A 10933-nucleotide genomic window follows, 5' to 3' on the forward strand; every position below is an offset into this window, starting at 1 on the left:
GTTGGTCTCTATTAGGAAAATCATTCTTCCATCCAACATATGGGTTGACCCTAGTCGAGGCACTACCCATTATGTTAAAAAATAAAAAACATATAAAAAAACTTGATTGAGATGGACCTCTTATAATGGTCAAAAAGCCAAAAACCATAGAAAAGTCAATACAAATATTTTCAATAAATACCCTATGAAATTTGTTAGCGTTGTCAATATGAATACCTTATGAAATATGACACGTCTAAACTACAATACCCTATCAAATATGACACGTCTAAACTGCAACATTTCTTTTTCCCGGATTGTGAAGTTGCTCCTTTATTTAAAGGAATTTTTTTGTCGATAAAAAACTTTATTGATAAGAAAGAAATAAATTAACACCTTAAAACAAGCACCTTAACCACAAGATTGTTCATCGTTTACCTATATTATAAGATTCCAAGTGTCTACATGTATTTTTCTATTCTGCTAAATAAATCTATTTATGTTGAGTCTAACTCTTGCTTAACTTAAACATTTCTCCGGCTCTTTTACTTTAAAAGAATCTTTTATTTATTAAAAAAAGAGTTCTTTTATCTATTAAAAATTATTAATAAAAAAAAAATTAAATTAACATACAACCTCAAAATTGTTCATTCTTATTTTAAGTATCTGCATATAATTTTTCTATTGCACAAATTCCATCCCAAAACATACCTATTAACATAATTATAAAATTAAACAATCTCAATCTTTACAAATTTATACTCAATGTCAATATGAGAGAGTAAAAGCAAACGTTTTTTCAAATACGATATATACACATTTATTTATTTTTATCTTTTTACGAAGCAAGACATCTGGATAGTTATAAAATTAAGCCATCCGGGCCTTGCCAAATAGATACAATGTCATACGTTGGTAAAGGCCGGCTATAACATAATTCTGACACAGACAGAGGGCCCCCCCCGGCTATAACGATCTCTACTGAAATATATTTTTTTATCTCTGTGTGCAATCTATTCCATAGCGTGGGTTTTGACTAATTATGTAGGTTAGTGGTAGCCATACTTTATCATTAGGGTCGCCATCTATGCTTGCTTCGATTCCTTCTTGATTTGATTTGAAGTGTCCAGACATAGCTGATATTATGTCGGAATTTGTCAGAAACAAAACTTAATTCGCAATTATACAAATAGATCGATAGGGAAAGAACAACTACTGGATACGACTGGGAGTAGAATTTGTAATTGCACGGAAGGAAGATCTTTTTGTTTAGTTATAGAGTTAGCTTAATGGTTAAGAGTTTCTTTTACTCATATGACTTTACGGTAAAAAAGGCTATATACTTTAATTATAATATTGGTTTGTGTTAAACAAATATTTTAATAACATTTGTACTTTTCTCATTATAGATTGTGCTTTAAGATGGTTATTAATATTTTTATTATTATAATCAAACCTTCACTTGAAAACAACTTAATATCTAATTTTTTATACTAACTGAAACCATAACAATTAGGAAATGTAAACGGTTTAATTGTTCAGTAGACGACATCTATAAATTCGTCCTCGCTTCTTGCAACGATAGAAGGGCAGCGCCACCCCCGGGCCGCCCCGTCGATTCCCGGAATCGACCCTCCGCCGGTCGGGCGGGGCGGAGGGTCGATTCCGGGAATCGACGGGGCGGCCCGCGGGTGGCGCTGCCCTTCTAAAGCTCTCGTCTCTGCACCAATAAATTTGGGTTTTTTGTTCCTTTGCGTTTCATTGCTTTCTTGGTTACTTTATTTCGTTACTATGAGGCGGACAGTTGGGCTTCAATGGCCGCTGGTGCCCAATGTCTCTGTATATGTAACTGCATTTTGCTTTGTATTGTTGTTGTTGTTTTCGTGCAAGGAAGCAGCGTTGGGTTTGGAACACACTGAGCTTAATAGAGATGACTTGGAATGGCGCCCTGCTACAGCCACCTGGTATTGCAGTCCAGATGGCGATGGCAGCGATGGTATATCATGTATTTTTTGTTGTGCTATTCTACATACTTCATTTGTGGAGTGACAACATCTCTCATACTGAACTATTTAACAATAATTCTAGTAACTCTTGTCGCAATGCAGGTGGGGCCTGCGGGTATGGCAGTCTTGTAGATCAGAAGCCTCTGCGAGCGAGAGTAGGGGCTGTAAGCCCCGTTTTATTCAAAGGCGGAGAGGGCTGTGGAGCATGCTACAAGGTAACCAATGACTGCAAAAACTCAGACCAACACAGGCCGTATGTTTTTTTTTATTATTATATAACCAAATTATTGTTGATTCATGGAAACTGCAGGTTAAGTGCATGGAGAAAGGCTTATGCTCTGAGAAACCTGTAACTTCATCAGTAATGACGACAGTTAAACTCAATTTACAAATATATTATATATCTAAATATATAATATTTGCAATGAAAAAATTGAGTGATATAAGTTAAAATAATGCTATTATATATATGTAAATTGAAATATTTTAAATTTCATTATAAAAACTTTCCCACCTATGAAATGTTTATTATGTTACTATTAAGCGTGTCAATCACAGCATTGAAAGCTCCATGCTCCACATCGAGCTATTAAAACTATAACAACCACAATGATTATAATAAATGGCGATCCTCGAATTAAATTCAGTAAATCTTCGGCCATATCGCTTCCTTTAAGGGAGGAAAGACCAGAAATATGTTTTTCACAAAGATCATAGTCAATTTGTTAAAGAGCATTCCAGTCAATTCTACAAATTATGCCTCCGAAGCATCGACCAATAATAGACATGGCACAAAGGATTTGCAATGGAGAAGTAACTGCCTGAATACTAATTATCTGTCTGAGATAAAAGAAAGCAATCAATCAAAACCATAACATTAATTAATTCGCAACGGTTTCTCTGCACGACTTTCCTTGATGACGCGGTCTTTTCTAACCCTGGGAACAAATTCTGATCTACTGAATCGAAAAGCCCTGAGAATGCCGATTATATCTCTTTTCTGTTTATCTGGATATACCTGTGTATAACAATATTGATCATCCACTTCAGATTACATCTAATATCTTGGAAAACATACGGCCTGTGTTGGTCTGAGTTTTTGCAGTCATTGGTTACCTTGTAGCATGCTCCACAGCCCTCTCCGCCTTTGAATAAAACGGGGCTTACAGCCCCTACTCTCGCTCGCAGAGGCTTCTGATCTACAAGGCCACCATACCTGCAGGCCCCACCTGCATTGCGACAAGAGTTACTAGAATTATTGTTAAATAGTTCAGTATGAGAGATGTTGTCACTCCACAAATGAAGTATGTAGAATAGCACAACAAAAAATACACGATATACCATCGCTGCCATCGCCATCTGGACTGCCATACCAGGTGGCTGTAGCAGGGCGCCATTCCAAGTCATCTCTATTAAGCTCAGTGTGTTCCAAACCCAACGCTGCTTCCTTGCACGAAAACAACAACAACAATACAAAGCAAAATGCAGTTACATATACAGAGACATTGGGCACCAGCGGCCATTGAAGCCCAACTGTCCGCCTCATAGTAACGAAATAAAGTAACCAAGAAAGCAATGAAACGCAAAGGAACAACAAACCCAAATTTATTGGTGCAGAGACGAGAGCTTTAGAAGGGCAGCGCCACCCCCGGGCCGCCCCGTCGATTTCGGGAATCGACGGGGCGGCCCTGGGGTGGCGCTGCCCTTCTATCGTTGCAAGAAGCGAGGACGAATTTATAGATGTCGTCTACTGAACAATTAAACCGTTTACATTTCCTAATTGTTATGGTTTCAGTTAGTATAAAAACTTAGATATTAAGTTGTTTTTAAGTGAAGGTTTGATTATAATAATAAAAATATTAATAACCATCTTAAAGCACAATCTATAATGAGAAAAGTACAAATGTTATTAAAATATTTGTTTAACACAAACCAATATTATAATTAAAGTATATAGCCTTTTTTTTACCGTAAAGTCATATGAGTAAAAGAAACTCTTAACCATTAAGCTAACTCTATAACTAAACAAAAAGATCTTCCTTCCGTGCAATTACAAATTCTACTCCCAGTCGTATCCAGTAGTTGTTCTTTCCCTATCGATCTATTGTATAATTGCGAATTAAGTTTTGTTTCTGACAAATTCCGACATAATATCAGCTATGTCTGGACACTTCAAATCAAATCAAGAAGGAATCGAAGCAAGCATAGATGGCGACCCTAATGATAAAGTATGGCTACCACTAACCTACATAATTAGTCAAAACCCACGCTATGGAATAGATTGCACACAGAGATAAAAAAATATATTTCAGTAGAGATCGTTATAGCCGGGGGGGGCCCTCTCTGTCTGTGTCAGAATTATGTTATAGCCGGCCTTTACCAACGTATGATATTGTATCTATTTGGCAAGGCCCGGATGGCTTAATTTTATAACTATCCAGATGTCTTGCTTCGTAAAAAGATAAAAATAAATAAATGTGTATATATCGTATTTGAAAAAACGTTTGCTTTTACTCTCTCATATTGACATTGAGTATAAATTTGTAAAGATTGAGATTGTTTAATTTTATAATTATGTTAATAGGTATGTTTTGGGATGGAATTTGTGCAATAGAAAAATTATATGCAGATACTTAAAATAAGAATGAACAATTTTGAGGTTGTATGTTAATTTAATCTTTTTTTTTATTAATAATTTTTAATAGATAAAAGAATTCTTTTTTTAATAAATAAAAGATTCTTTTAAAGTAAAAGAGCCGGAGAAATGTTTAAGTTAAGCAAGAGTTAGACTCAACATAAATAGATTTATTTAGCAGAATAGAAAAATACATGTAGACACTTGGAATCTTATAATATAGGTAAACGATGAACAATCTTGTGGTTAAGGTGCTTGTTTTAAGGTGTTAATTTATTTCTTTCTTATCAATAAAGTTTTTTATCGACAAAAAAATTCCTTTAAATAAAGGAGCAACTTCACAATCCGGGAAAAAGAAATGTTGCAGTTTAGACGTGTCATATTTGATAGGGTATTGTAGTTTAGACGTGTCATATTTCATAAGGTATTCATATTGACAACGCTAACAAATTTCATAGGGTATTGATTGAAAATATTTGTATTGACTTTTCTATGGTTTTTGACTTTTTGACCATTATAAGAGGTCCATCTAAATCAAGTTTTTTTATATGTTTTTTATTTTTTAACATAATGGGTAGTGCCTCGACTAGGGTCAACCCATATGTTGGATGGAAGAATGATTTTCCTAATAGAGACCAACCCATATGTTGGTCTGAGGGAGGGGGCAGGGGAAGGGGGCCGGTGGGCGGGGAGGGCTAGGGCGCGGGTAGGGGGATGGGGGGGGGTAGGGGGGAGGGATGGGGGGCGTAGGGGGGGTGGGGGCTGGGGGGGGATTGGAGGGGGGGAAGGGGGGGTGTGGTGGAGGGGTAGGGGTAGTGCGGGGTGGGTGGTGGGGGGGGGAGTGGTAGGGAGTGGGGGGATGGGGGGGGTAGGGGGGAGGTATGGGGGGCGTAGGGGTAGGGCGCGGGTAGAGTGGGTGGGGGGTGCGTAGGGGTAGGGGGGGATGGGGGAGGGCGCGGGGGTAGGGGGGGCGTAGGGGTAGGGTGCGGGGGTAGGGGTTGGGGGGGTAGGGATAGGGGGTTGTGGGGGGCGATGGGGGGGGTGGGGGTGGGGGATGCGGGAGGGTGCGGGGGTACGGGGTGTGGGTGGGTTGGGCGGGGGATGGGGGGCGTAGGGGTAGGGCGCGGGCAGGGTAGGGGAGGGGGCCGGGGGGGGGAGTAGGGGTGGGCGGAGGGGGCCGGGGGAGGAGGAGTGGGTGGGCGGGGGCGCGCGCAGTGTGGGGAGGGACTTTAGTGAATCACGTGTGGCAAAAACGGCAAAGGAACCCCAACCACCATTACATGGAATGTTTGGAAAGACATATATTGGGAGATTTGCAGACATCAAAGACCCATTAGAAGAGGAAATTGCGCAAAAGGAAGCAGAAAATATTGTGGAAGATGACAATGATGAAACTCTAGAGGACGAAGAGTTTGGATTACGTGACATTGTTGATTAAATTTAAGTTATACCTGGAAATCAAGCTTTGCAATGTTTTGACTCTGACATTTCATGAAAAGAATAATCAATGAATTAAAGTTGTTATGTGTTCAATGTTTGTAATTTGTGATTTTCGCATTGATTTTTAAGTTAATTATTATTTTTTGAAAAAAAAGTTGTTACTATTATTTTTTTGACATGAAATTCATAAAAAAAACTATTATTTGACCATTTTTAGTTAATATTTTTGTATAAAAATTGTGATTTTGACATGTTAATTCTAGCAAAAAATTATCAAAACGTTTAGTTTTTTTGTTATATTTATGTTAAAAATGGTTATTTTTATGTCCATTGTTAAAAAATGTTGTTTTTTAGAAACAATTATTTCATGTGGATTGAAAAATTAATTTTGGATGTATAAATATGTAGATTATCTAAAATTCAAACTATCGACTTTCTAATTTAAAAACGCAAAACAATAAAAACCCCCCTAAAAAAAAAAAAATTAAGATAGAGAACAAGAAAATATGAATAAAATGACGACTTCAAAAACTATCAAATTTAGAAAATAATTTTTTACATTTCACACACTAGAAAATTAAAAGTCAAAAAATAGGTCTTTTAAGAAAAGGGTGTGATGCAGAATACTCACTTTTTAAAATCAGCATGAAAATCACTACCATTATAAAACTTGATTTCATCCTTGAACATGAAAAAAAATTAAAGTTCCAAAAACCATGTTCTGAAAAAAACATGTGTATTCTGCATCACCACTTTTGAAAATCGGGTCATTTTTTTGCTACCTCTATGAAACGGGTAACAGTATCAGTTCTCGTTTCAAAGTTTACATTGTTTAGAGGGAAAAACGGTAGAAATAGATGTTGAAGTCATCGATGGGAATCTTGATTACAACATCCTACTAGGAAGACCATGGATATATGCCATGGCAGCTGTTGTGTCGACCTATTTTAGGAAGATTGCATTTCCCTTCCAAGGAGGAATTACAATCGTTGACCAACAAACTTTTCTCCCCAACAGTTCGCAAGTTACAGGAAGCATTCCAATGATCCATGGAAGGAATCATTCGCTCCAAAATATCGGAGTAGGTCTCCTAAAAGACCCTGCCTTAATGGGTACTTTTGCCCTACCGCCTCTGAGTAATCTGGCAGAAGTGGCCACAGTGGAATATGAAACCTTCTACATCTAATGGATTTGGATGCAGAGGACGGTTCTTATCTTGTGTCAACCTCATTAAAAAATGAAACAAATCCCCTTTCTCAAAGGTAAACCTTCATTCCAACCACCGAGTTGAATGCAATGAAGCTTGGGGGGCATGCACCTCGATTTGCGTTATTATGCTGGGGGCATGCAAACTTATCATCGAGCAGTTTTAGCATAAAAAAATAAACGCAGATCCGAGCAGTTTTAACGCGGTCTTCATGCTCGTTAAAAAATAAATATAAGCAGTGAGCAGAGTTTCCTCCAGTGTTTAAGCTCATTTTTAACTAAAAAATGAACCTATCCCGGTAAATAACCACTATGATCGTAAATTTATCAGCCATAAAAACCTTGGTCGTGTTTGCACCTGCCACCTCCACTTTTCATTTGGCCGATCGTTCACCTCCATATGATTGTTTACCCATTTTGAGGAACAGCTGCGAAGAGTGATTTCACCTAGCCATCCTTGTGACACTGCCGTGATTGGAAAATTCCAACCTATACCTGGAATCAGTTTCTATCCCTGTTTATCACTCGTTCCTCAAAAGACGAGTCTTCTTTAAGCTCTTTTCAGCTGACTCGTAAAATATGAAAAGATTGCCGAGTTTTGGCCTTCCAGCTTGTTAAAAGGACAGGAAGAGCTATCCCTCCTCTAGATTTTAATCTTTTTGGACCTGAGGGATTATTGCACAAAAAGGTCGAGCGCTTGTTTTATTCGGCTCGTTAAAGTTATCGAAAACTCATCCCTTCTGTATTATTTTATACTTTTTTGGACTTAAGGGATTAGATGACGAAAAAGGAATTTTGGAGTTGACTTTATGTACCTTTTCAGACTCTCTAAAAATGAAAAGGACCGAGTTATCCTTGTCGTTAGACTCATTAAAATGATTAAATAGCGACAAACTTGTCTTTAGACGAGAACGAGTTTGCCTATCGCTAGGCTCGTTAAAACATAGCGATGGGCTTGCCCGAAGGGCAGGTTATAGAACAAGCATATGTTATCCTCCTCAAGCTTGACAAAAATAAAGAGGTACTGGTCAGCAATGACTGGGGAAAAATTGGGAAAAATCAAGAAAACTTTGATGGTAGCAAGTCGCTCTTGAACATGACACTTTTCCTCCATACCACATTCGGGTTGGGTTGTTTCATTCACCGGTCACATCACCATGGTCTCGCCATACCATCCATATTTTGGGTAATGCTACCAATCCATCGCATCAGTGTCGCCATATGTTCAAGAGAAGTCATTCAGAAAGAGTCAACCGGGTCCCATCCACTGCCATACATTATCCTTCATCCATTCATGACCGCCACCCTGAATCATATGTCACAGATTGTTTTCACCTCCATTAAAATCATTAGCTCCGTTCCGTGTCACTAATGTGGGATTCATTAAGGCCCTCCTTTGACGGATCGCTCCTTGTCGACATCAGCTCATTATCCAAGGAGTTGATCTAGGAACAACCCCTTTCAGTACTTTGAAGCTTGCATGCCTCAATGGCAAGTTTCTCACTTCCGGCGATAGGTATACATCAATGACCTTCGACCAGAAGATTTTGCATGGTGTTCGACGCCAAGTCCTTTATTCACACCACGTGAATTGTACTGCAGTACCTTGAGGGTCATTATCATTATCGGTGATTCCTCTCGCGCTTGTTAACGGTTTACATCATTGACCGGTAATCAAGCGATGTCTTTCCATGTTCGACTTCAGCGCAATTCTCACATGGATCGACTTGTACTTAGAGTGAAGATCGAATGATTTTGAAGACCCCGGATCTAGTTTCATCCATCCGGGCTGCGATATATATTCAGGAAAAATAAAGACATTTGATATGTACATCATTGCAGCAGATGATCATCCTATTCAAAGGATGATAATTTCACCAAAATTATCAGTCTACCATCAGACGATCGTCTGTTCTATGTACAAAAATGAATTTATAAAGCTGAGCATGGGAATGCCTGCCTCAGCTAGATCATGAAAGCAGTATGAATCATAATGTATTGTATTGTATTTTATTACAGGTCTCCTCCCAGCAGATGGATGAACTTCGGACCCTCCTGGATAAAGCATTTCACCCGATAAACGGCCTCATACTTTAGGGGGCAACTGTTATAGACATTTTTGTGCCTTGCATCACTGAGCATGAAATGTCAATAATCAAGGGATCCAAAGTCCCTAAACATGTTGTTCCTACCCCTAGAGGAACAAGGCCAGCAAACCACAGCAATTCACAAAAGTTCTCCACCTGAAAACACTCAAAAACAAGGCAATTCTGGATCATGTCAACTGCTCCACTGAGCATCTGCGTTGAATGTCAACTGCTCCACTGTCTACCTACGTTGAATGTCAACTGCAAAGAAGGCTACCTGCGCTGAGCGAGTTTGGACAAGTGGCAGAGTCATTTCTCAAGGTTTCAATGCCCAGGAAGCTTCCAAAATGACACTTGGATCAGGGAATTCGACTGGTGATGAGTAAGAGGTTCCAAATCTCCAAGTGGAAGCAAGAACCTCCAAGTGGACTCAAGAACTGAAGTGGGAGAGGACACTAGTTAGCTTCATACCAGCCTCAAGCTAACTCATCCTCTCTCCAAAACTCCTATATATAGATCTCTCTCATGAGGTCTAGGGGGGCGGGAATTTGGTATTTTCAAAGAATTGTTGTTGGTTTGTGGCTAGAAACATTGGGTGTGTTATGCTTTGAAGGGAGCTGAAGAAGGAATTCCATTCTGCTGGGAAGGAGATGCTGGATTGGAGCCCTATGGGTTGTATCACTTCCTGAACCCTGTTACTTTCAATAAAGCTATCTTGATTCTTTCCTATATGCTGGTGTATTTTGTATGATTGCATTGGTATATTTGATTTACTTCTAATCCTGAATCATTTATGAATATGTGTATTTGCCTTTGTATTGTGTTCTTCTCTTGTTGCAAGTAGCTGTTCTCTTGATCAAGCGAGGAGGCAAGTAGCTGTGGACACACAAAGAGAAGAGGATCTAGATCGAGGGACAACCGGAAGACAACGGTAAGTCTACCAATCTCCCCTCTTTCACATTTCATAAAGAAAAGAATCATAATAGCTGTATTCGTTTGTTGCTAAGACGCTCTCACACCTTAGGTGGATAGGATCGTCCTAAATAGGCATTTTTCCCCACAACAATGAAACTTTATGCTTAACACATATGTGGTGCATAATGACCTACAGGCAAACCTCACCATATGCGATGAGGAGGCCAACTACCTGCTGGAGGGGGCAATGCCAACAGTCTCCATGACGTTTTGAGGAACCTGGTGGGTTTGACCATGGGTGTCCCTCCCTTCCCTATGACGAAGATTCCCGCCCATATGCAGTAGCACATAGTAGGTGTACTTGAGCGATTTCTCGTTCCTCTTCGGAGGATAGCTAGAGCAGTTTTAGCATTTCAAGAGCAATAGGCTCTTTTTAGCAGGTGTTTTGGTGTAGCCAAATGGGTGTTTGTGGCTAGGCTTAGTAGCCATTTTGTACTTAAAACATCCAAGTTTTGGAATATTTTGATGTAAAAGACAGGATTTTGATATAGATATATATATATATATATATATATATATATATATATATATATATATATATCTATATATATATATATATATATATATATATATATATATATATATATATATAGATATATATATAT

At 38.7% G+C, this 10933-nt stretch overlaps 1 pseudogene; it reads left to right on the plus strand.

The window, feature by feature from the left end:
- Positions 1 to 1770: 1770 nt before the first annotated feature.
- Positions 1771 to 2436, plus strand: LOC149187920 (expansin-B1 pseudogene; annotated as a pseudogene).
- Positions 2437 to 10933: the final 8497 nt, after the last annotated feature.

Source organism: Pinus tabuliformis, chromosome 3_1 (genome assembly GCF_031772625.1).
Source record: "Pinus tabuliformis cultivar Carrire ecotype Pingquan chromosome 3_1, CPIR1, whole genome shotgun sequence".
NCBI lineage: Eukaryota > Viridiplantae > Streptophyta > Pinopsida > Pinales > Pinaceae > Pinus > Pinus tabuliformis.